The sequence below is a fragment of the Ambystoma mexicanum genome, chromosome 1p, assembly GCF_040938575.1.
Source record: "Ambystoma mexicanum isolate Mex_15411 chromosome 1p, UKY_AmexF1_1, whole genome shotgun sequence".
Classification (NCBI taxonomy): domain Eukaryota; kingdom Metazoa; phylum Chordata; class Amphibia; order Caudata; family Ambystomatidae; genus Ambystoma; species Ambystoma mexicanum.
Window position 1 is genome coordinate 1388618588 of NC_090921.1, and position 25623 is coordinate 1388644210.

General features: G+C 46.9%; 1 protein-coding gene across 1 annotated transcript in view; it reads left to right on the top strand.

The window, feature by feature from the left end:
- Positions 1–25623, top strand: part of LOC138454753 (borealin-2-like) — a 168039-nt gene that overhangs the window by 22968 nt on the left and 119448 nt on the right. The gene's annotated exons all lie outside the window — the stretch shown is intronic.

The window sequence follows — 25623 nt, forward strand, 5'->3', positions numbered from 1 at the left end:
ACCCTCAAAATAGAGAACCCCCAAGACCTCACAATCGAGAGGATCCACAGGGTACCTATACCCAAACCTCCACCGGATCAGCGACCTCAGCTCGTGACCATGCATCTGTTCAATTATCAGCATAAAATGCAGATCCTCAAAGCATATAGGGAGGTAGGACCCATCAAAATAGGAACTGCGGACATATGAATCTACAATGACTACTCGCTGGAAGTCTCAAGAAGCTGTAAAGAATTCAGCCCGCTCTTCGAAGCCATGAAGGACTCGGATCACCGCCATTATTTAGAAAAAACCCAACTACTTGGTGTCCAAATTGATAAACAATGGCATAGCTTTGAGGACCCAGAGGCAGCATGGCATTTCCTCCAGCAACTGGAAATAGTAACGGCAGACTTTTACCGACCTCCAACCAAGCCCCTGCGCCCGGACCCCCGATAGCCATCCAACCTGGAAGGGACGCAGACATCCGGGAAATGGCACAAGATCAACAGACGCCCGAGAGGCCGGGGGCCGAAGCGATGAATGCCTAACCTTGCACGACGGACCACACAGAACCCTCGCACTCACGAATAATGCCTGTGGGCCCCAATCTTGGACTTAACTTACTAAGGAAATCTGTATCCTATAGACAAATGCACCCACCGCAGATCCAACATCCTGCTTAAGCAACCATGCACCACGCGCTGCAACAGCCGCCCCCGACAATGATTCACCAACTGCCCCGTTATGCCTCTATGGTAGAAACTAACGGCATCGGGTGGGGCAGAAAGGGGGGTTGGCACACAAGGTAGTGTCACCCCGTTACATGTGCCATCTGTTGGGGCTAGGCCGCAAGTTGGGTCGACCCAATGTTTGAAACTTATGGTTTGATTAAGAGTTAAAGACATGTGGGAGTCATTTTGAGTTGCTAGCTCCCAGGGCAAACCAGCCACGCCCTCCTGCACTGACTCATGATGCCACATGCGGGGGCATGGTCCAAACACAAAACATCGAGACTGCTTGCACGCCCTCACATGAACCATGGCACTCCATTAACCTACTGACACTAAAGATCCAGTGCCTGGGCCATCCTGTCAAGCGCAGGAGAATGCTCAACACCTTGAGGGACCTCCAAGGGGACATAATCTTCCTCCAGGAAACACATCTGGGGCGCATTGAATCCGCACAACTATGGTGGGGCTGGGTAGGCACAGCGATCCACTCCCCATGCCGTGCAAAAAGGGGAGTATCCATACTAGTCAACAAAAGGGTCCCATTCCAGATCAAACAGTTGCAGACAAGGAGGGTCAGTACATTCTCACCCAAGGCCAGTTATACCAACACATCGCCACTCTCCTAAAAGTATGTGCCCACATCAGATAAGCCGCATTTCTTCACAAAGATGTTCGCGAGCTGCGCGCAGTTCTTGGGGAACCTCATGTTCATAGGGGGTTACCTCAACTTAGCACTTGACCCTCACTTGGACCACCTCAGGAACCACCTACCCATCCAAAAAGCAGATCACCCTACAGACACTAATGCATGACCTCCGCCTGGTGGACATCTGGAGAGACGCACACGAGCAAAAACAGGACTTCACGTTCTACTCACACCCTCATGACACCAACTGCAGGCTAGATTACTGGTTGATCCCAGCCAGCGCATGCTACCTAGTGAAAGAATGCATGACCTCCCGAACACCATATCTGATCATGCACCCGTCAGCCCGAAGATCTCTCTCCCAGACACACAGTGCCAGCCTCCCCCGTGGCGGCTTAACCTACGCATGCTTCAATAGCCTGACCTAGTGGACCAATTAGCCCAAGAAACAGAGCGATTCTGGGAATGCAACCTAACCCAAGACTACTTGGCCAATAAATATTCGCATACAAATCGTACATAAGGGGCCAATGCATATCGCGCTGGGAGCACAAACGAGAAACTTGGGGGCAGAAGCTGCCTGTCTAACGGAGGAATTGGGCAAAACCGAGTGAATCCACAAAAACCAGGAATAAACTCCTGAAACCCACACTACACAAACTGTGCACCACAATCACCCACTGTCGACCGACAGGGTCCAAAAATCATGCACCAGCTGGACCCATTCGTACTATGTCGAAAACAATCAACCCCTTTAGGTCAATGGACTTAGCCCGGAAGCAAAGGCAAGCAGCACAAACAAGTCTCAATTCAAGACAAGGAGGGGAAACAAATGCTCGGACGCTCAGATCGATGCCAGATTCAACTACCAAGAATTATACACTGCCTCTGAAACCACCTAGCCCGGGATATTGATGCCTTCTTGGACTAGATCCCCAAAATCCCACCAGACCATGAGCCAACCCTGGGAGCACCAATCACAGCGGCCGAAATATCTAAAGAAATAATGGCACCGTCAGTGGGCAAAGCCGCAGGTCCAGACTGGATCCCCATAGACTTATGTAAGGGATTTATGACCTGGCACCCGACTTGAAGTGTTTAACGAGGCAATTTCCCAAGGCCACCTACCCCAATCGATGCTCACCGCTAATAGTCTTCCACAAGGGGGAGGGACCCTACATTATGCGGCTCCTACAAGCCTATTTCTCTTATAAACGCATACACCAAGATCATTGCAAAATGCCTATCGAAACGCATCAAAAACGGCCTCCTGAATATCATACACAGATCAAACTGGCTTTATTCGGAATAGACACTAAAACGACAATATCAGAAGGCTGCCAATAGTGGGGGCATGGGACCCAGAGCATCTTATACTGGCTGATGCCGAAAAGGCCTTGGACAAGGTACAATGGGGATTCAGGTTTAGAGTCCTACCTCGTTAGAGCTTCCCTCACCTCATCCGACTGGTCAAGCTTCTGTACACTAGCCCCAGAGCCGCTGTAGTAACGAATGGCGTTACCTCATCTTTCGAGCTACAATCGGGCACACCATTGCTTTACTTTGCAAAACAGAGTGGGCCATATACTATTTTTGCAAAGTTTGGTGAGGATTCGTCCAGTGGGAGCAAGTTATAAGCCACACAAAGTGCTCTTACTATGGGTTTAGCAACTTGACCATGACTACATGGCCACTACCGCAGGCCATGTAATGTATATAATCACCTAACACATTTGTACGTTACCAGCCACATACAACACCTAAGGTAACTTGTCAGATGTTACATTGAGCCAATTGTAGCCCAAAAAGCCTGCCTAGACAATGGGGGAAATTAGCCCTGATTGCCAGTATAAAAGGCAAAAAAAACACATTTCTCAGCCATTTGTAGTTTGAGAAGACTGCTGAGATGTATAAAAGTGAAAGATGAAGCTAGAGGGCTTCAACAGTTGATCTGGGGGAATACAAATTAAATTGTCACCATAAAGAGTAGAACCAAACCCTTACCGAACAGGAATGTAGACCCTGAGAAATAAAATCCTATTTCCTACATGCTTCAGAGTGAGGAAGACTGAGGACCTTTTCATCTCACAATGAAAAGGTTTAGAGAAGTGACATGTAGCAGCGGAACAAGGTTGGACTGGAGTTTATGGTATGTACCAGTTCCGTCCGTATCTATTGTGCATGAGGAGGTTTTGGAAAATATAAATTTCTCTGCAAAATACTAGTCAGTAGAATGAGTCGAAGCCTGACCAGTTGTGACCACCTTAAACCCAGCAATGCCAGCACTCCCACACCATAGCACAAAATGTGGGTGCCTCCAACAAATCATGGTTTCGTGCCACACTCTGGGCCGGCCTAGATTAGCATGCTTGCACAATATGCACAAAGGTGCTGTCTAAGGAGTATGCCGCAAACTGTACTAGGAGAAACATATAAATGTGTTTTTAATGCAATATAAAGCACTTTCTGAGACATTGGCTAAAAAGCCAGTGTTTGCAATTGTTTTGTTAAGGTAACACCAATCCAATACATGGAAGTCACCAACAGTGCACAGGAACAGTCGTTCTTTGCTATTAAAAATGCCATGCCACATTGAAAACCTGTCCCACTGGCTGCACAATGTAGGCACATAATATTACAGTAAAGCATGCCAGGCCACATTTGGACATACCTAGACTGGTTGCAACAAAATGTCAGCCGAAGCAATAACCTGTCAAGAGCACAAATTCAAGCCGGGTCTCTGCGACCTCGAACACGGCCAAACTCTTAAGGAACTGGTCAATCCTGTTGGGTCTCTACCTCTCCTGTTCCCTTCCAGGCCCTCTGTATGGCTCTGGCCTCTCACTTCTCCACTAAAATCCAGGACATCCTGTCCTCCATCTCCTCTTCCTCTCCCTCTTCTCCCCCCCCCCCCCCTTGGCCATCTCTACCTCTCCTCCTCCTTTCTCTCTGACAATCCCTGATAAGGTTTCTCGACAAGTTTGATCTATGAAAGTATCATCCAAAGAAGTGCTCCCCCACTCCTCCAAAACCATCAAGGACCATATTGACACCCTCGCTCCAGCCTTGGGCGATTTCTGTCGTCATCACTCTTTCGACACAGGAATGTCCACCCTCTCCCCTTAAGCACTACCTTGTGGACTTGTTCCTCAAGAAGCCATCTGCCGATCCTACCTGCCCGCAAAACTATCGCCCCATCACCCCTTTCCTGGGCAAACTCTTGGAAAAGCTGGCCATCTCCCAGCTTACTCTCCACACTGAATCTGTTTGTCTCAATGACCATCAGTCTGGCTTCAGAGCTGCCAGAGGCATGGAAACTTCTTTCCTGAACACTCGTGAAGATCTGCTCTCTAACCTAGATTCCAGCATTCCTTCTGTCCTAATCCTCTTTCCTCTACTTTTGACAGTCAACCACGCCATCCTGATCAATCGACTACTTGAGAACTTGGGCATCATGGATCAGATCCTGGAGTGGCTGACCATCTTCCTCTTGGACTGCCCCTCCCAGGTCTAACGTGGTCCCTTTCTCTCCACTGCCTGTCTCTACCTGTGGCGTTCCCCCAGTCTCCATCCTCTCACCCTGGTTTTTCAACATCTACTTGGCCCCTTTGGCCCACCTGATCTCTACCTTCTCTAGCTTTGTTATGCTGATACTAGGCTTTCTTTCAGGCTCTTCGACTCTCTCTCGCTCATTCCTGACTGTCTATCCGTGATTCAGGATTGATGCACCTCCAACAATCTGCATTAATGCCAGTAAAACGGAGAACCTTCTCATTGGGACCCCTGCTTTCCCTCACTCTGGCCATCCACCTTGGGCCCTCTTCCTTCGCCTTGCTGCGAGGCAAAACCTTGATGTCCTCAGAGTCCACTTTCTCTCCTCACATCTCAAACGTCGCCAAGAAGTCCCACTACCAGCTGCTCCTCCTCAAAGGGACTCTTCCCTTTCTTACTTTCCCCCAGAAGCTCACTGTCTCCAGAGCTCTTTTTCTCTCTAGGCTGGACTACTGCAACAACCTTCTCAATCTTCCTTGCTTTACTCTAGGCCCTCTACAAGTAATACAGAACGGGACTGCAAGACTTATACTTGGCCTCAAGCCCAGGGAACTTATCTCTCCAGCCCTGCTCTCCACTGGCTCCCGGTGGCTGCAAGGATCAAGTTAAAGACCCTTGGCATTGTCCACAAGGCTTTCTGGGGTCGGGGCCCAATGGTGGTCAGGTTCTGATTACTACTATTGGTCTTTGAAAATACATGAAGAATCCATTGAAGTTTCGCTGGTTCTTCTCTTGTTTTAATGGCTGATAACAAGATTAAAAGAATGCTCTTCCAAAATACCTTCCTTCTCGAGCTTTTCCCCCAGCTACCTCCAACTCTCTAAGGGTTAGGTGCTTCTCCAGCCAGAGAGTGGGGGGGGGGAATGGGCTCCCTGCCCCCCTCAAACTTGAGCGGACCACCTGAAGTACCCAAAGCAGCTCAAAATAGTACTCTTCTCTGCTTTCTCTCATTCCCCTGCGACCTACCTGTCTGCTGTACCGACTGGTTGTTTGGCTACCCTCAGTTTCAGAGTCCAGGCTAGTTCTTGATCAGTCACCCTTGCACTGCCTCCGTGCCTACCACACACATTTGGGCTGTAACGCTACAGTACCTTTTTTCTCCTTGCACTACCCAGATCTGCGCTGCCCTGGCTGCACTTACTCAAAGCGTTACTGCCCTGTTTTCTCTTCCCCCTCCCTTCCCCTTGCATTTCTCATTCTCGCACTTGCACAATCTGAATGACACAAGGCCTAGTAAGATTGTTTGTCTTGGCCTCCCTCTATCTTCCCTCCCTTGTCTTGTTACGCCTAGAAACACTTGTGTACAGGCACATGTTATAAATTACTGGTAGCACATCATTTTAGCACAGATGCCCAGAAAAATATACAATGCTACAGTAAAACTGCCCGACTGGCAGCACTCAAATGCCAGTCTAGCCGTGTAATTACACTTGGCTGGACTGCTTTATCAGAAATGCAAAGTTAAAGTTCACCACTGAAGGAGCAGGAGCTCCCCACAATGTGCCCAGGATGCAGAGGTAGGCCACCAGCATATTACCAGCTGCTGTGTGCCCCTCGTGCATAATTCCACTTCACTTTATCTAAATTCTGGAGTCCGCCGTGGGAAGCTGTCTCTTTTCATTCAGTGTGCCATCCAGATTCGATTCTTGTGCAGGTGCCCATATTCCAGGGAAATCTGCACCCCCACCATTGGAACACACGAGGGGTTCCAATCTCTAAGATGGCTGCTGCCACCAAGGCACCCTGTCCTTTCTTCTGCCTGCTTCCCCACAGCTCGTAGGCGTAAACTGATTGGCCAGGTACCTCGTCTCATACCTGCCACGATTCGCCAGCAGGCGAGAGAGCCGGCCCTCGAGGTAAGGCTCTCGTGAGAAGGCTCTGACTGAGCTGACCGAGCGCTACCAGCGCCAGGCGATGTCCCTATCTTCAAATTGCTGCAACCACGTTTCCAGTGCCCTTCCTGTCCGCCAACCAGCGGTGTCTGTCTACGTGCATTGCCAGGTAATCCTGCAAGCGCCATTAACCTATACTATTAACTTTGTATTACGGCGTTCTTTCTATGCATCCACAGTGCACGACTTTCATCCGTAGCACCTAATGCTTTAAGGCCTCACTGCGTGCGTCCAGCCGAGCAGAAAACACGCCATGCGTGTTGTGCCTCATAACTTGAACTTGAGTCTCTTCGTCCACAATTGCTACCAGCCTTAGCACATAGGTATTGCCTAATTTTGCACCTACTAGCTTGTGCTTTTAGATTGCCTCATACATGACACTCTAGCTTTGCAGCGTTAGGCTCAATCCTATACTCCGTGGCCGTCCTTTGGCTTATTGGTTGCTCTCCGAACCCAGGCGTTGCCTAATCCTGCCATGTACTATAGATGCTGCCACACTGCACCCTGTGCTGCACCTCAGGATCACTAACAGACTACACTTGCCTTGTGTTGTGCCTTATGGTAGCTAATAGACCACATTTGATTTGTGCTGTGGCTATGGTCGCCAATAGACCACATTTGATATGTGCTGTGCCTTACGGTCGTTAATAGACCACATTTGACTTGTGTTGTGCCTTATGGTCGCTAATAGACCACTTTTGATTTGTGTTGTGCTTATGGTCGCCAATAGACCACATTTGACTTGTGTTGTGCCTTATGGTCGTTAATAGACCACTTTTGAATTGTGTTGTGCCTTATGGTCGCTAAAAGACCACTTTTGATTTGCGCTATGTCCTAGCCTCCCACGCTATGCATTATAGTCACCGTTTGATTGCCACATCTATCTTGGCACTGTTGGACCAGGCGTATTTAGGTGCCTCCCATGCTATCTACCCTAGACACTGCCCATTCATGCAACATATATTTATGCCCCTACTAGTGAATGGTGCCTAGACCTTACAGATCTAGCCTCACAGTTACTGACATTTAGTACCTTGACGACCAGTTATCCAGTCCACACACACCAAGTGGCATTACTAGCTAATAGGAATAGCTCTGCACTATGTCTAGCTCACTCAACATTTACCTTCTTATGATTATGGCCATACTGCACGCCTCCCCTAAGAACAGCCACACTGAAGTTCCCCCTTGCAAGCCAGCTTTCGCGCCTCCTCTCCTACTCACCATACCCAAGACACCTAACTACCCTGGCCACATCAGCCCCGTGCACCAGGCCATGCCAGGCCAACTAGTCTACACCTCTCAGCCTACCCCAACTCACGCGAGAAACCTTAAATTACGCGCCAGACTTAATAAACTCTATGAACCTCTTAGAAGATCCCTCCCCACTATAAAATGCACAACGAAAGACCAACACATTAGAATATGCACTGCACTCCCTCAATCCCCCCATCAGTGAATGTAAACATGCTTAAGACAAATACCAACTCATCCAACTCGGCCATAACCAAAATGGACCCTAAAGGACACTCCCTCAAGGGAGCACTCCTTAATGTAAGATCCCTAGCGGCACACGCCATTGACCTAGCTGACTTAATCACAGAAGCCAATCTAGACTTTATTGCTATAACTGAGACCTGGCTACACAATGCGGCAGGCCCATCGCTCATGTTGGCCATTCCTGACGGTTGGACCATATCTAGGCAGGACCGAGAAGGCTCCCGCGGAGGTGGAATCGCCATTATATCCAAAATAAACGCCTAGTCCCTACCACAACTATGCAATCCTGTGAAACTCTCACTGCCAAAATTCCCATAAACACCCAAACTCTCTCAATTCACCTAATTTACAGACCACCGGGTCCACTTGGAACCTTCGAGGAGGACCTGCACAGCCTTCTGTCCAACAATACCAAAACTACTTCCCAATTGCTGATATTAGGGGACTTTAACCTTGGCTTCAATGACCAAGCAGATGCCTATGCTTCTACTATTGCCAATACCCTTCACACCTTGGGACTTACCCAAAAAGTTAGCACCCCCACACATGCAAAGGGTAGAATACTTGACTGGATCGCTGATTCCAACTGTTCAGCCACAGTATCCTCTATTACGCCCCTCTCCTGGACAGACCACTCCTTGGTGTCCTTTAATTTACTAACCACCAAACCACCAAGCCCTGCCCCACAGGAGCTCCACCATGCCCTACAAGAAACAAAAAGAATATTACAGCGGATATTATTCCCCTGATCCTTCCTACCTTAAATGCACTGCCAGACAACCTCGACCCTAGTGCATTGGTCAACGAATTCAACATCATGCGCACCACTATGGACAAAGTCGCCCCTCCTCAAATTGCGAACAAGCAAACCCAAGGCACACTTAAAGAAGTGGTTCACGCCAGAACTTAAGGCCTTGCGACTAAACAATTTCCAGTTGGATTCGCATTTTCTTTTATGTCCAACCGAAGAAAATAAAGCTAACTTAACTAATCTCTCGGCATTATAAAAATGAAATCTGTCTAGCGAAATGTAATTCCTACAATGTTCGCATTGCCAATGCCAACTCAAGTATGAAGGAACTCTTCTCCATCTTGAAAGAACTTGAGTCCCCCATTGCCACACCTGATACCTGCATCAAAGACCAGACCTGGTGCTCAGATATCCAAACAGCCCTAGCAAATAAAATCACCACACTGCAAAACAAAATCCAACTAAAAAAAGATTCCCTAAACCTCACAAACAAGCCGCCACTTAACACCATTAACGACCCAACCAACAAATTCTCCTTCACAATCATCCTAGAGGTAGAGAAAATCATCCTTTCCCTCAAACCGTCGAACTGCAAAGGTGACATCTGCCCAGCACAACTAATAAAAGACGCTGCCAGAGACCTTTCACCGTTCATTTCAAATTGATCAACTCCTCCTTCGCCACAGGTAATATCCCGGCGAACTTAAAACAATCATGGGTGCTCCCACTTCTCAAGGAGCACACTCTTGACCCCCTCATCCCCACTAATTGTCAGCCCATCACTACCGTACCTTTCCTAATGAAGATACTAGACAAGGTTGCCTATACACAAATTCAAAGACACCTTGAATTAAACAATCTACTGGGAGCCAGACAATCTGGTTTCCGTCCACTCCACGGTACTGAAACTGCACTTATTGATCTAAAGACCCAAATAGACGAACTGAGAGATCAAGGTTAAGACCAAGGCACTCCTCCTCTTACTTGATCTCTCAGCTGCTTTCGATCTGGTGGATCACAGGGTCCTCTGCAAACACTTAGACACTGCTGCCCACTTCTCCACGCTGCACACTTCTCCACGCATACCACCAAATGGATTGAATACTTTGACTGAGAGAACAATGAGTCTTCTCCCCCTCGGCAGCAGCCGACCCTCTTCCAATCACGTGCGGCGTCCCTCAAGGCTCCTGTGTTTCACCAACCCTGTACAACATATTCACTAAACCCCTTTTCGATGATCTGGACCTTCTAGGTATCACCTACACTAACTATGCAGATGATACAGATTCTCCTCCCACTTTCTGGGGATCACAGCAAGGACGGAGTTGGTGAATAGGGTGTACTTCATTATTCAGGCATGGATGGCATCACATGGCTTCTGCCTGAATGATAAGACTGAGCTGATCATTCTGGGCACGCAGGCCAATATCAACAAACTAGGCAAGGACTATTCCACTTTTAACATAGATGGCAATTGCATGAAGGTTTCGAGTGAAGTAAAAACACTAGGCTTCTATCTCGCCTCCACTATGTCTTTTGCCAAACAAAACTCCTTAGCTTCCACGACAGCCTATACCTGCAAATTAATAAGAGCAGGTATACCTTTCTTATCTAATGGTTGCATGATCCTAGCGAGAGCCTTAATACTATCACGACTTGATTATTGCAATGCCCTTTACAGCAGCGCCAACAAAACTATCACCAAAAGGCTACAAATCCTACAAAATAACGCCCTAGAGCCGCCTTAGGCATAAACAAAAGGGAACATATCTCCTCCACTAGACAACAATACAAATGGCTCTCCACCGACAATAAAATTCACCTAAAAATGCTCTCCTTGACGCACAAAGCCCTCAACAACGCTGCCCCATTTACCTGATGGACAAAATAAGAAGAAAAATCTCTAGCAGACCTACAAGAACTCCCAACTCCAACTGTCTGGAAATTCCAAGATTTAAACTTGCCAAAATTGGCGGCACAAGCTTCCCTGTGCTAGCCGCTAAATGGTGGAATGCCCTGCCACACAACCTTAGATCAGACCAACCTTTCCCTCACTTTAGAACGAATCTTATCAAACACCTCAATGACAACATGTAAGGTTTGAAAGACTTTAATTTGTGTTATGTTACTTATCTGAATGTACATATGTACTATCAAAGACTTATCACTATTGTACATTTTTAATTATGTAACATTGTAATTTGCTGTAACACTGTAATCTCTATGCAACATTGTAAGTTTCGTATATTCTGTTCACTGTGCCCGGTTACCCTTGGGTCTGGCGCGCAATCCAAATAAATAAATAGTCATAAACGGAGGAATGACTAGACTGGCTGCACCAAAATACCCCTCTAGCCACTAATGCCTGCTTAGCCTGGACTTGGACAACCATTGTGATTTATCACACAATTTCCCCCCACCACATCCTCCAAAATCAGCTCCTTGGCACAGAATTACCTTAATGTCCCTCTTCTTTGTCCCAGAGCTTACATATAAGTCTCCTTGTCCGATAGGTAAGTACTGGGATGAGGATGAGTGGGACTAGGGGTAATGAAGATACAGGTAGCTCAGTCAGGCATTACCTTCATGTACCTCTACCTCATCCCAGAACTTGTGTATGAGGCAGAGTGCCTCATACACACGTACTGCCTCATACACAAGCACAGGGAGGAGGAAGAATAGGGCTAGGAGTAATGTTGATTACCAATAAGTAATCAAGGTATTAAACACAAGTAGTGGTGTAACACCATGGAGTTGACTGCGCTTCAGCACTCCCCACCCCCCTGAACACTCCTGAAATGTTGGCCTATGTTGACTCCACATGGCTGACCTTTGGAGGAGTTGCTGGACAGATCAGGACACGGATGTTCAACTGCACCTCAGTTTTGCTGTTAACAAGGGCCCAGATATTACTAGTGTAAAACAGATTTTTGGTACTTGGTGTGATGCTAATCACGCTCAGCTAAATAGTCCAATGGTTGTCGGGTTCTGATTACTACTATTGGTCCTTGGAAATACAGGAACAAAGTCCATTGATGTTTTGCTGGTTCTTCTCTTGTTTTAATGGCTGTTAACAAGATTAAAAGAACCAGCAAAACGTTCAATGTACTTTGTTCATGTATTCAAGGACAAATGGTAGTAAACAGAACCTGACCACCATTGGACTATTTGGCTGAACGTGATTAAAAGTTCCAAAAATATGCAATTTAGGGTGGGTGGGGGCTTGGCCACCCTGTGACAGCTACGCAGCAAGCCTTCAACAGACTCAAGGGCCTGAGCGCACCAACCCCAGGGTCCAAACCCTTTTCTATATTTTGTAACTAACGTAAATCATTTCACTGTTAGTCCCTGCATTCAAATGCCAAGTCAGCCAATTTAAATTGTGATGTCGGTTTAGTACTTGTGATAAGAGTGTCAGAAAAGGCCAAATTGCCCTCTAACTGGCATTTGTCGAAAAAGACAACACAGAGTAGTTGTGGTATGTTATATGCAAGGCAGATAGTTTATTGCAGTATACTGGGGGAAAAAGCAAGATAAAAGCCAAGCTCTCACTCCAACAGTCTCCAATGTTAGAACAGACAACAGTATATATAGTACAAAGGAGTCTGTGATGCCACGACCCTCGCCCAAAACCCCCTCTGGCAAACCCATTGGCCAGGTGGAGTCAGGACTCGGGCCTCTAGAGCCTGGCATCCTCTTCAAAAGCCCTCATGGGGCCAGTCCTGGCGCCTATGGCGCCAGGCTCATACACCATGAAAAACAATGTGCTTGGGAACTACTTTATTGTATTGTCAGCCAACCTGGAGGCAACCACATAACTTGGTTCCTAAGAACCAAGCTATCTGGTCTAGTGTTTTGGGTGTGGCAGCCTAGGGACTACTTTACCTGGACTATTTTGTTGGGGCTATTTAAACCACACCCGAGCAAGACAACACGCTTTGCGTTATTTTGCAGCTTGCAACGTGACACTCACCGTGTCCAGCTATTACCTCGGAGAAGCAGAACCTGCAAGGAGACAAAAGGAACATCATTAGCAGCAGCATCTTACCTGCAGTCTTTATCTTTAAACACTCACAGCTACTAAGAACATATTCCTCGAATCTGCACACCTCCCGGACAGAACGACCTGAAAGAGGAAGATGGAGGCAACATTAAAGAAAGCAGTAGAGACATTTAGAAATTAAGAACTCCTCAAAAGGCTTACCTGGCTGGTTGCCTCTCGGCTGGCACCACTTCGGACATTCCACTCGCGCTGAAGAACACTGTGACCTACAAGGAAGGAAAACACAGGTTAGCAAAGGCAAGACTTTGCAGCACTGCGCATAGCGCTTACTTACCGCATCATAGCGCTCTTAATGTGCCATCATTTACCAGTGGGGCTCAACCAAGCCAGTTCACTGCGCTGAAGCTCCACATACCTAAGGGAGAAAAAATACATTTTAAACAAAGAAAGGCATGCAGGATAGCAACAAAACTAAAGAACAGCAATAAGACCTACCTGAACAATATCAAACGGGCCGGCGTCAGTGGAGTAACTGGACTGCATTCGCCCATGAAAGACAACGCGCCCCTGCAAAGAAGGCAGGATGGAGAGCATGCCTAATTCTACCACAAGGTGAGGAGAGGGCGCCAGAGGGACTAGCATACAGGGGTGGAGGGAGGATACTTATCCCAGTCGGTCAGTCTTGAACACAGTCCTCATGTATTTTCAGGCAGAACCTTCCCCGCAGACCACATCAGGGCAAAGCTGAGAAGCATACAAGCGAGTAACCCAGCTGGGTGGCGTCCTTGTGGATACCAGATGAGCATAACGAGTGTCAGTTGTGGAAACCTATCGCTCCTGGTAATTGGCTCCCTCTACTAAGCTACATATGAAACCTATGTGTGCACCTAGGGATTGGGCAATCCTTATCCTAAAGCCCACCATGGACCTTCCCCCTAAAAAAGTGCTACCTCCTCATATCTGGAAATTATTGGTAGGCCCTAAATTAGTTCTGCGGTGGAAAGACATGTGCTAATCGGGTACAATGCAGTTACACTATGCATGAACTGGCTGCATGATGACTTATTTATGAGAGTGAGAGACAAGCGTGTCGCCTCATTTTAATTAAATCAAATGGCCCCTGTTTACCTCCCATGCCGCGAGGGCCGAGGCTCAAGGCCTTGTTCGCAATCTGTAATCGCCATACTGCTCTTGACAGATTTATGAATTATCTTCCTGATAAGATTTCATTGCTGCATTTTAGATTTTTCTTCAGCCGCTTCTTGCGTCTTCCCTTCACGCCTAGCCGGGCGCAGAATACATTAATCTGTCTCCTCCTGATTTCCTGGGATGTTATAAACTTGAAACGGTTTGCTGTGTCTTTGCAACTTGATTTAGCGGACAGCTGATTGAACACAATCTTACTCCACCATGTACACTTCCTGTAAAGGCTCGGCCTTGTCATTCCTTTGGCTAGTCCTCATCCAGCTGGCTACAGCTTTTGCCCTGATTTGTTCAAGTGTGCTCACTGAGCTTTTCTTAAAGCAGCAAGCTGAATTCTCTGCTGGTGGAATTTTAACATGTCACATTTGTTTCTTCTGCAGGACATATTTCCTCTATTTGCTGCCTACCGAGAACCTGATGCATGTCTGGTACATCAGTTCTACATGCTGCAACCTCATCCCTAGCTATAGAAATACTGCCCTACTAGTGTCGTGAGTCCTTATCTTGGTACACGCTTTCCTTCCACCTAGTGTATTCTGTTTAAAAGGACACACTAATTGTGCAAACTAATGCCTCCTCTGTCCCTGCTTGTTTGGCAAAACTTACTATTCTTTGTGCCAGCTGCATTTCCATGATTAAGTGCAGGTTAAAATGTGTTCTTGCTGATTTTATAATTCTGTGTTTTCTGGGGAAGGCAGGGGGGCACCTGCTTTCTAGCCAACCATTGCCCCCCTACACTTGCATGCAGGGGAGTGATTGGAGGGGTGGAGAGGTAACAGGAGATGGCTCATTCTCTCAACAGTCCATAAGTGGGTGCTTTCGGACTTGTAACCTTGAAGCTACTCTAGAATAGTCTCATTAAAATGCGTAAAGAAGTTAGATGCCCCACACAAATAGATTTGCCCTTCCCCACCACCCGTGAAGTTGATGCCATTCCCAACATTTGAAGGATTAGCCCCCCAAAATGTAGGTTTAGTGGCGTCCCTGAACACAAGCACACATTCCCCATACACACAGCCATCCATACATTTAAGTCTGCACCCTTTCACCATGCAGGCACACTCTGGCAGCCACCCATACATTTGTGTGACCCTTTCACCATACCCGCACAGGCAGCCACCTACACATTTAAGTGTACACCCTTTCAAAATACACACACGTACGTCATGAGTTGAAGGGAACCCCATTACTTCAAAAAGAAATTTCTTTATGAAGTCCCTCTGACTTCATAAACAAATTATTTCCATTAAGGACTGAACTATAACGGACATTTCTTTATGAATGCAGAGTGAATAAAAAACATTCTCCAAGTAGGGCCCCCTCCCAGGACATGTGCTAGTGGGGGCCCCTGTTCCACAAGTGCACCATAGCCAACCAGACAAAGGGTCTATGGACGTGACCTGAACAGTGTCTGGCAGTACCTGACACAACACATTTCCAAAATGACAGCCCTAATAGTCGATCATTGCTATTTCCATCTGACGGCAAAGTAGGAGAACGTTGGCCAACCGGGTAATGGATGATCCAGGAGTAAATTCACTCTGGACAAGGGACCTATAGACCAGAAATTACACATGTGAACGAGTTTCAGAGATGGCCCTACATGACACGATTTGGAATTCAAGAGTTCTCTATAAAATCAAGAAAGCTACTTTTTCCAAATAGGATGGGAGTTGCTCTACACTAGCTTAGACCTGAAAGGTCTGAGTCCCAAGATGTAAACCTTGGATACATTAATTTTGAAGTAGAAACCATGCCAAAGGTACTGCAAAAAGAAAACTGTAGCAGATGCCCAAATTGTGCAGTGTCCGTATCCTGCCCCAATATATAGTCCAACTGACAATAGTATTTGAAGAGGCTCTGCAGCAGTTTGCTTTTGTGTAGGCATGGGATAGGATTTTATCAGGGACTGCTATAAATGCATCATCAGACCATAACCAACAGCTGGAAAATGGAGTGATTACCTGGGCATCTGATATTGGCACACTGCAATCGAATTCCCGTACACAAGCCAAAACTGTTGGTTTTGTGAATGCCTGTATTTAACATTACTTGAGGGCAAGGAGCATATATAAATGAGACATAAAATGAGCAACCATACAGCAGTTTTGTGTACCGCTGAAGTAAGACATTAGTGAGATGAGCAGGCCTTGTCAATTCTTTGAAATTCTGTAAGACCTGCAGGTCGAGTAACTTGGTTTACTTAACTTGGTTTACTTAACCTAAGAGAAATGTATTCAACCCATGGCAACGGGTTACAAATAATAAAAAATGCTTTCTGTAAAATGGTGCATGTCACAACAAACCCACTTTGTTTTGCACACTGCTGCCTTCCAGACAGAGGCCAGCCACGCACAGGGAAACCTTTATTTAAAATGTACTGCAGACACATTAAATGTTTAGTTTAAAAACATCCCCCGAAAATGGTACTCACCCTTCATGAAATCTACTCCATTATGCGAGTGGGTGAGAAGACTTTGGATGAATGTCTAAACTGTAACACTAAATAGATATGATGAAAAGGCCCCGACTACAGCTCTCTCCTGCAGGTACATAATTATAATGCAATCATAATTGTAGAGCAAAGAGAGGGAGGCTAACTACAGTGTATATGGTAGTGTAGTAGATCTGCTGACTGGATGGAACTATTGATCACTACTTTGTGTAAACATCCAGTTAGCTTTGTGTGTGCCTTTTGTAAGAGGAAAGAAAGTGACTAAGAGTGGAGGCAATGCAGGCAGAGAACTGTGCAAACCAGGTGAAATATTGTAGTTTGTGGCCATCTTAAATTCAGGGTAGCTGGTATAAAGCAAAAGGGTGATGAGATAAAATGTCATGGAGTATGGGATCAGCTCGTGGGTCGAGTACCAGTTGCACAGTTGTACGCAACAATCAGATTACTAGGTTTGCCATCAAAAGCATTTGGCAATGTGTATATTTTCAAACGTGTTAACTGATATGATGCATCTTCCCAACATTTAAATTTAGTTGACACCGTTTTTAGGTTAGTTTACCTAAATCTCAGAGACCATGCAGTGTTTTATAGTAGCAATATTGTAATTATGGATTATGTAGAAACAAACTTTTAAGAATGTAAATGTAGGGCTGTCTTTTAAAAATAATAGTTACACATGCTGGTCTTTGGATAGGATATAGTAAGCTTAATAATAGTATCCCGATTTACTGGGTTTGCAATTATTTGAAAAAGAAACCTTGCCCACACAGGTCTTTGGCACTTTGTGGAGAGAATTAAAGTTGCACTCTCATTATCCCCTGTGAACCTGCAGTGAGCAGAGAATGGATAGTGGCAAGAGCCCTGAGGACAAGAGAAATGCAGGGTGAACTGTGATTTCATTGAACAGGATAACCTAAGTAGCTGACTTTGCTAAATAGAAGTGTCAATTTAAATGGCAAACCTACAGAATTGCATAGCAAATTGCTATGGAACACTGCTTATTTTATGCCTTGTTGTATCATAACATTTTATCATTGCTCACTATCGGGGTGGGAATAATACTTTGCCTCTGTCTTTAATAGAATTATGACTTTCTATTTTATGTCAAGACCATGAGTCTTAGATTATGCTAGTTCAAAGCTCACTTACCACCAACGTTGTCACCTTTCTTTGACTGGTTTGAAAGATAATGTTTGTTGCTTCATTTGACCAGTCTGCCTCCTTCATGATGTCCTCCAGTCGAGCTCCCACATTAAATGCCTTGGATGCCTTGTGGAGTGGTCACCATAGCACGTAACATAAATACCTGATTGGCTCATTACCCATCTCGTCCATCTTGCCAGGGTTGCAGGATCTACTGCCCCGAAGGTCTCCTCCGCACAATGAGCAGTTGATACCGCTGGAGGTCGTATGTCCTTGTCATGTCTTCGTATGTGTGTAACATAGGGCCGGACATAGTTGGCCCGGGAATGAGTCATTTATTGTTCTCAGATTTGTTTTTGTTCTCTTCATTATATAAAACGTTACCCCTGAGGGCGTAAAGGATGTTTAACTTCTAATGCTCACATCCGATACTAGATTGCGTGACAAACATAATGGCATTGTCACTTTTGCCGATGGCTTTTCTGGATATATTACTGTTGCTAAAGCAACCATGTTGTAAACACTGTCTACATCCCACAATTGGTCATATTTCACTTCAGGTCTGATCAGTCTGACACCAACAGGTGTTCCCTGACTGCCATGACTTCTATCTGTGTATGTTGCCAAGCAGGCTGTAGTAATAGCCCTGTATGCTTTGCCCTGCGCTATGAATTTTTCTGTGTGTAATACTTCTGTTCTAGCTGGATGAACGTTTCTCTCCACACACCAGCTATGCCACTTTTTCCATGCTTACCTGGAAGCTTTCTTGGTCCCGGGGGCACAGGACTACTCGATGTGTTCTCGATATGTTCAGCCTCTGGCCTAGACCAGGATCCCATGCGATTGCCCACAAAATGAGGGTGTGACTGCCAGACCTCACCACAGGATGACTGTCCCCCCGCAGGGTCCCAAATTATCACGTTGAATCTCGGAAGGGCAATCTGATTGTCGTACGCCATCTCCAGCAGATATGGGAACCATGCTTGGCCCCTCCATGCCGGTGTTATCAGAATTATTGACACCTGTTGTCTCCTCAGCTGGGCCAGCATTCTCGCTATCGTAGAAAATGGCGGGAATGCATGCTTCAAGAAGAGGCCCCACGTCTTCAGAAATGCATCCATCACCTTTGGCTTGGGATGCGGCCCCAATTGAAAAAATTATCTGTCGGTTCAACCTCGATGCAAATGGGTCTCTGAAATGGACCCCATCTTGCCATAAAGATTTAGAACAATTTCGTCCAGCTTCAAATCGCTATCATCTGAGGAACCTGGAGTTCCAGTCGGCTACTTCGTTTTGGCGCCCGGTAGGTGTTCTGCCATCAGACCTTCTCCTCTGGAGGCATAGGTACCATGTGTTTTGCCAGTTCTGCCAACATCCTGGATTTCATGCTGCCCATCCTGTTTACTGCGGACAAGTTGTCCATCTTGAGGAGAATGCAACATTGAGCTCTCTCCTGTGTCCAGCATTTCACTGCAAACGAGCCCACAGGTAGCTCTAGGCAGTTGATGTGTAGATCTAACCCGTTCTCTGACCATCTTCCTCCTGTCGTAAAATCTCCACATCGGGCTCCCCAGCCCCATCTGCTGGCATCACTCTACTGCCAGGTCCGGATACGAGCCAAATATTGCTGTCCCGTTTCATGCCTCCATGTGATGTAGCCTCCACTCCAGCTCTTCTCTCGCCTCCTGTAATAGGGGCACCTTTTGCTCGTAAGATGAGTCCCTCCTGAGAAGTTGCATCTTTAATCTCTGCAGGGCTCTGTAGTGGTCCTGGGAAGATCTCTTGGATTGAAGACGCCAAGCGTCCCACCATTCTGGCCAGCTCCCTCATTAACGTGTTCCTGATTTCTTTTGTCTTTCACCTTATGTAAATATAGGCCCAGTGTCCGCTATGAACCCCCAGAAACTCCATGGTCTGCTCATGTTGTAAGAGGGTTTTTTCCCAGTTCACCAGGAAACCCAACCGGCGTAGCAGGTCTGTCTACCTGTTTCTTATCTTTGTCTTGACACATTATGCAAATAACATCTAGGTAGATGATCAAGTGTATCCCCTGCTCCCTTAAATACATCACCCCTGGTTTCATCAACTTCGTAAAGCACCATGGGGCTGATGCTAGGCGAAGGGGAAACATGTGAATTACCATATCTGCTCCTTCCATCGGAATCTTTGAAATGTCCTCTGTTCTACTGCAGCTTGCACTGTCTGGTCTATCCTGGCAAGCCAGTCCCCTTGCTGTAATATGTATCTTGGGAGGTGAATTCCCTCCATCTTGAAATGTCTGTAGAGCACAAAGCTCTTCAACTCTTAGATTTATAACCGGTATGTTTGTATTTCCCCCTTACAAGAAACATATTACTTACGAAGCTCTGTCGGATCTGACACTCGCGCTATCGCCTCTAATTCTGTCAGATTTTGTGATTTGTCCGCTGCACAGTCTATCTGAAAACTTTGTACTCTGTTAATAATCCAAGCTTCTGATAAATCGTACCAGTGTTTTACGCATTGCGCTATGTGAGCAGTCTCCCGCACACTGCGTTTGCACTTCTGCCCTCACCTGATTTAGGATGTTGGCGATCTGTCTGTCTTAAGCCCCTTCCTCTTGATGGGGAAGAATGGGTTGGGATTTCGCTAGTCTTGCCTTCAGTGACTTCTGTCACTAAAGGACCCGTTGAATGTATAACTGCTGGCTGAGTGGCACCTTCCTCTGCCAGCCTGTCAACAATTCCCACCTTTTTCAGGGACTCCTGTGCCTTATCGATGGCGGCATACGAATGTGCACTTTGCTCTTATATGAAGGAGTTGCCAAATAGTTCTGCTGCCTCAAATGTGGCAAACTCGCTGAGTTTAGGGTCTGTCTTTACGAGGACTGATCTGTCTCTCCATTGTTAATGCACTGTTGGTGTTGCCTAATGGGCAGATTGCTCTGTGCCCAGCTTGTCAGTGTTGTTGGATCTATAGCCTTGTCCTGATCTTTAGCCTCACCTCATCAGCCATCTGTAGTAGCTTGGTAAGAGGCCTGACAACATCTAGCATCTTGTCCTGGCAGGAAGCCAGGACCTATCCAGACTCTTTATATCCTTTACATATTCGCTCATAAATGTTACAATTTTGTCATCAATCTCCAGAGTCTGAACTATTCCCTCCAGAAGATGGGGCCTCTGGCATTCTGGCCTGTCAGTTCCTGGCCTCCTTCGTTAGTAGTGTCCTGAAACGCTTCTTTAAATTAGGCTATTTTAGCCAGTCGTTTCCAATTCGCAGATCCCGGGTGGATTAGAGCCTCTCTGGCATCTTCCTCTCTGGATTTCTTTTTCTTGGCTGTTCTTTCTTACTCTCCTCATAGGAGGATATCACTTCTACCTACCTCTGAGGAGTGATCTTGCCGATCCTCTGCCAAACTCTCAGATGACTTTTTTTGCCACCTGCTCTCCTTTCTCCTGGATATCACTGCCTTTCTCTTTCACTCTTCTGTGGCATGCCTTTGGAGGGTTAGGGGGGGCTTGTAGAGGTTTGGCACCATGTACCTTGCAGACCCTTTTTCTTCCCCCTTTCTGTCTCCCATGTCCACCTGCTCCTCTGAGGTCTTCATACCTTGCGAGAACTTCAGCCAGTCATCCATAATGGACAATTGATGGGATCTCCCCCCTAGCCCCCCAAACTGGCCCCTAGGGCCTTCTGAATGATCCAGCCCCGTACTGGGATGGACCCCTCTTGTGGCTCACATGAGCGCTATCCTAACTGGAGCTGGACATGCTCTGCATTTTCTCTATGGGAGTTGCACATGCATATGATGACAAATACAGGAGTCTTGGGCCTGTACCCGTCCATATGAGAACACTATTAGTGTGTGCAGTGATCCAGAATATGGCTTACCTTGCCAAACCGTTTTTACCTGGGACTGTGCCAGTCAATTGCTTTTGTGAAATTTATAAATGTTAGCCTGCAGGTGGCGCTGTTATGCTCTGTCGATCGATCTTGAATGAAGCTAAAGGCTTTGTTTTGTTCAGCGCTTTGCTCTTAATGTGTTGCCTGTAACCAGTGTTAGCTGAATATGCTATCAGCTGTTGAAGTTGTATTCATTTAAATATGCAAACTCTAAGCTCTCTCTCCGACTGGTGAGAGCAGTGTCCACAGAACTCTCAGCAGAGTAGAGGTGCAACGGAACTACATCTTGATGGCCCAACATTTGCGCTGCTGAAATCAGTTTAAACACAAATTACTACAATCTCATACCGATAAGCAAATGTATACTTATCTGGCTGCCCGAGCAACAAAGAAAGTGGAATCATTAAAATGGTGGCCCGTGTTTGTGCAGTTGGCCTATTGGTGTAAGGTCACGTGAGTATTTTAAAGACCAATAACAATGAACTACTAAAGACTTGAACTATGTTGGGATTTGTAGCCTTTTTGCTTTGTTTCATTTGATATTGTTTGCTGCTAGAGAAAGTAAAGATAAGAGGCATTATCCGAACCGCCAGGTCTTGACAGAATTGCCGTGGAGATGATCATGGCCCTGGACTGTCGGTGTGTAAACCACTACACGTTTTTGCATCCTTCTCCTGTACTCAAATGCAATAGTTTTGGCTTGTAGGTGATGGTTGAGCGCTACTTACAAGCCCTAAAATAGTTTCCCTGCTCAGATCTGAAATTGTGATCAAACCCCCATCACAAGGCTGTCCCGATTGCGAAATAATTTATCCGGGTGAAGGGTTACAACACGCAAAGTGAAAAAGAAACTAACTTTATCATGGGAACCTTCTCCCTGTAGTCGCCTTAGAAGACGAGCCCAACTGAAATATGCCGGTTGCATGAACTTTGCCATTTGTTTAAAGAAACCAAAACTATCTGGTAAAGCCACAAAGAACTCCACTCCACCAGGGGTGGACTGGCCTATAGGAACTCTGCAGATTTTCCAGTAGGCTTCTGAACCCTGGGCCTCTTTTGTGTTGTGTACCCTTTTATTTCTAAATGTTTGCATAGGAAAATGGTTGGGCTTGCTGAAAAGGTGTAATATGGGGTCACTTTTATTTCAAGGGCCTCTTTTGGTTCCCAGTCCACCGCTGATTTGGGGACGGGGTCAACGGGTAAGTGCCCACAAAAGTAACTTTAGATGCATTTACAAGGGTGTAAACTTTCAAACTTAAATTACATCTGATTGATCTAGTGCTAAGCGATGGATAAGGGACGTGAAATTGTGGAAGTGTGAGAAGAAAGGATGTGCAATGGAGATTTTTGGGCGGCAGAAGTGTTTGGGCCTATGTAATGTCTTATAAAACATATTTACATACGATATCACCCAACCGAAGTTGGTAATCCATGTCAGACTATCAATTTGGGGTGTAAGTGAGGATCCAGGATCTCCTGGGCCCCCGGGTAAGCCTCTACCTGCACTGCCAGCTGCCTTCTCCGTCCGTCCCCCTCCCACTCCAACCACTGACTCGCACAGCCCTTGCTAACCTTCACCTCCATCTCTATCAACTTGTACATCCTTACTCCTGTCATGAGGATCTGCATGAAGCCAGCCTTAAAGCGCAACACCTGGTCTGACTCTGACCTAGCCTCTCTGAAACTCTATTGCAGAGTTGCTGAATAAAATGGCTGGCTTCAAGCAAATCCACTGACTGGCCTGCCGCCTGCTCCAAAGGCAATAGTCTCAGCTCCAAGAGGGCCCATATCCAAGCCTGCATCTCCGAGGCCACCAACAACACAGCTGATCTGTTCAAAATCTGCAAGGAATTCACCAATCCGACTGCAGTTTTACTCCTCCTCTTCCATCCCAGGCTCTCTGCACTGCACTGGCCTCCTACTTCACAACCAAAACGCTGAACATCCTGCCCCTGCTCACCTACTCCCCTCCCTCTTGGACTCCTTGGCCCCCCTCTTCTACTCTCCTAGTTTTCACCCATCGCACCAGATGAGGTTTCTAAACTAGTCCTCTATGAAAGTCTCATCCAAACAGGGGCTACCCTGCTCCTCCAGAACTATCAAAGACAACATTGCCTCCCTTGATCCATCCTTGGCCTTGTTCTGCAATCGCCCTTTTGTCACATGCTCCTTTTGCCACATGCCACCTTGATTGCACCTTGGTGCACAAGGTGCAATCTCACCTTGTGCACCATCTCCTTAAAAAGCCTTCTGCCTGGCCAACTACTGCCCGATCTCCATTACCCCCTTCTTGGACAAGATGTTTATCTCCCAACTGATCTACCACACTGAATCTGTTGACTGTCTCCACGACCACAAGTCTGACTTCAGAGCAGCCAGAGGCATGGAAACTCCTCTCCTTAACACCCGTGAAGACCTGCTCTCTAATCTCCTTCTGTTCTCGCTCTTCCTCTGATCTGGTAAACCATGCCACCCTTCTTAATCGGCTCTGTGATACCATTGTCATCACAGACCTGGTACTGGACTGGTTGACCTCCTTACTATCTGACTGATTTTCCCGGGTTCAACTAGGCCCCTCCCTCTCCTTCACACTCCACCTGCAGTGTCTATCAGGGCTCTATCCTCTTGCTGTGGCTCTTCAACATCTACCTTACCCCTCTGGCCCGATTGATCTCCACCTTTTCTCCTCACTTCCAGTGTTATGCAGACATGCAGCTCTCCTTCAAGCTTCCCTCCACTGCCTATCGTTCTTCCGCTCTCATTCCTGACTGCTATTCAGGCTTGTTGTGCTGCTAACTCGCTGCCTTAATGCCAGAAAGACTGCGATCCTTCTCATTGGGACCCCTGCTCCCGCCTTCCCTCCCACACTGGCTGCCCTACTTTGGTCCCTGCCCCTCACCCTTCTGAGGCTACAAATCTTGGCGTTCTCTTGCCTCACATCGCAGACATTGCCAAGAAGGCCCACTTTCAGAGACATTCTCTTTCCTCGCCTTCCCCCAGAAATACAATGTCTTCATAGCTCTGGTCCTCTCTAGGCTGCACTACTGCAATAGCCTTTTCCTCAATCTACCCTTATCCTCCCTTTCAACAAATCCAGAATAGGACTGCGAGACTTGTCCTTGGCCTCAAGCCCAGGGACCACACCTCTCCAGCTTTAAAATCTCTTAACTGTCTCCCGGTGGCTGAGAGGATCAAGTTCAAGACCCTCTGCAACATCCACAAGGCTTTCTGGGGCCTGGCACCCAGCTACGTCACCTCTTGCCGTAAATACCCCCCCTGCTAGAGCCCTTTGGTCTTCTAGCTCCAACTCTGAAGGTCAGACGCTTTGCCAAGCAGAACGTGGAGTGGTAGATTCCTCTTCAGCAGGAACCTCCCTCTGGAATGGCCTCTCTGCCCCGCTTCGGTATGAGCCAGATCTCCGTAAGTTAAGGAAGCTTATCAAGACCTTCCTTCCCTCACCCCCTCTCCTGCTAATGTCCCCTCGCAGCATTGACCGGCTGCCTGGTTACCTTCTGAGTCCTACAGGGCACCTGGCTCTCCGCACTGTACCACAGCACCCCCCATAACCTGCACTTGCCCTTCTGGGCCCCTCCCAGGTCTATCCTGGCGGGGTGTGCATCCCTACAGTCTGGTCCACCCCCCTCTTTGCACTTTGCATGTGGTCCTCACTCCCTGCATCCCGTGGCACCTGCCCTCCCCCTTAGCAATTGCCTAGCCCCAGGGTCCCCTTTCCTCCTTTTCTACCCCCTGCACTTATGCCTCTCTGACCACATGTGATGAAGCCAATGTGGAAAAGCACGTAGTTAAATCAGGCTCTGTCAATACTAGGCTGAACAGCTTAGTAAAGGGTTAAGACAGCAATTCTCGAAGCAATGATTGACAA